The sequence below is a fragment of the Muntiacus reevesi genome, chromosome 1 (assembly GCF_963930625.1).
Source record: "Muntiacus reevesi chromosome 1, mMunRee1.1, whole genome shotgun sequence".
In the NCBI taxonomy this organism is placed as follows: domain Eukaryota; kingdom Metazoa; phylum Chordata; class Mammalia; order Artiodactyla; family Cervidae; genus Muntiacus; species Muntiacus reevesi.
Genome location: NC_089249.1, coordinates 209,821,931 through 209,823,840, shown reverse-complemented (window position 1 = coordinate 209,823,840; position 1,910 = coordinate 209,821,931). Strand labels below are relative to the sequence as shown.

The following is a 1,910-nucleotide window of genomic DNA, read 5'->3' as shown; positions in this document are numbered from 1 at the left end:
GATGGGTTCTGAAGGAGTGCCTGAGCTGTTGGGGGAGGAAGCAGTTAAGAAGGAAGAAGTACGTTTCTGTGCAGGGTGTCTGAGCATGCAGTGACCTTACTCACGGCTGGAGTAGACAGTGTCTAAATATCAAGTGTCATTTAGAGGTGTCAAAAGGCTTACTGGCTCTAAAATACCTGATGGGCCCACCATAAATTCAGTTAATAAGGATACATTCATTAATTAAGCATTTGGGGATAGAGGGCACCTCTCGTGCACCATCTTGTGTTTGGCATTTATGTGTGATTAACAGAGGGGAATGAGACATGTCTTTGATTCTAAGAAGAGACCCACCTCATATTTTCCAGGCCCTGTCAGGAGTGCAAATGGAAGCCAACTTGCCATGTGTCTAAATATTTTAAAGCCGTTAATTAAAATGTTATACAAGTTTAAGTGTTAGTTGCTCAGTCATGTCTGATTCTTTGCGACCCCATGGATTATAGCCCATCAGCCTCCTCTGTCCATGGAATTCTCAGGCAAGAATACTGGAGTGGGTTGCCATTTCCTTCTCCAGGGGATCTTCCTGATCCAGGGATTGAACCTGGGTCTCCTGCACTGCAGGCAGACGCTTTACCATCTGAGCCACCAGGGAAGCAATATTTATATATATCTTTGATGTATAAAAATTGTGTTTAAGGGCTACAACATGATGTTTTGATATATGTGTACATCGTAAAGGGCTTCCCTGGTAGTTCAGCTGGTAAAGAATCCACCTGCAATGCAGTAGACCCAGGTTTGATTCCTGGGTCCAGAAGATCCCCTGGAGAAGGGATAGGGTACCCACTCCAGTATTCATGGGCTTCCATGGTAGCTCAGACAGTAAAGAATTCACCTGCAATGCAGGAGACCTGGGTTTGATCCCCTGGAGGGGTGCATGGCAACCTACTCCAGTATTCTTGCCTGGAGAATCCCCATGGACAGAGGAACCTGGCGGCTGACAGTTCATGGGATTGCAAAGAGTCCGACACAACTGAGCGACTAAGCACAGCACAGCATATGTTGGAAAAAGCCCACCATAGTCAAGCTAAATAACCTCTGCCTTCACTTTTATATTACGTGTGTGTGTGGGGGGGGGTGTTGAGAAGATTTAAGATCTATCCTCTTAGCAAATTTCAGTACTACAGTACAGTATTGCTAATTCTGATTCCCATGCTGTACATTATACCTCCAGAACCATTCATCTTGCAAAGTGGAACTTTGCACCCTTGCCCAGCATCTCCTCATTTCTGCCTCTCTATCCTGATCTTTGGCACCACCAAAGATCTGCGTCTATGAGTTGATTATTTTACGTTCCAAGTATGAGGGAGACTTGTCTTTCTGTGTCTCGTTTATGTCACTTAGCATCATGTCCTCCAGGTGTTCTCTTTTTTAAGACTGAATAATATTTCATGGGAGGGAGGGAGAGACAGAAAGGAAAGAGGAGGAGGGGTAGAGAGAGAAATACCACATTTTCTTCGTTTATCTTTTCGTTTGTTTCTATATCTTGGCTACTGTGAATAATGCTACAATAAACATGGGAATGAAGATCTCTTAAAGATCCAGATTTCAATTCCTTTGGGTAGATACCCAGAAATGAGCTTGCTGGCTCATATGTTAGTTCTATTTTTAATTTTTTGAAGAACCTCTATACTCTTTTCCATGATAGCTGCACCAGTTTACATTCCCGCTGAGTGTATAAGGATTCCCTTTTTTCCACATCCCTGGCAGCACTTACATTTTGTCTTTTTAATGACAGCCATTCCAAATGGCAAGCCACTCCAGTATTCTTGCCTGGAGAATCCCAGGGACAGAGGAGCCTGGTGGGCTGCCATCCATGGGGTCACAGAGAGTCAGACACGATTGAAGCGACTTAGCAGCAGCAGCAGCTGCAG

General features: G+C 44.3%; 1 non-coding gene across 1 annotated transcript; it reads right to left on the bottom strand.

The window, feature by feature from the left end:
- Nucleotides 1-558: 558 nt before the first annotated feature.
- TRNAC-GCA (transfer RNA cysteine (anticodon GCA)) lies at nt 559-631 on the bottom strand. Its single transcript has one exon. It is a non-coding gene; the product is annotated as a tRNA-Cys (tRNA).
- Between the last annotated feature and the right edge of the window lie 1,279 nt (nt 632-1,910).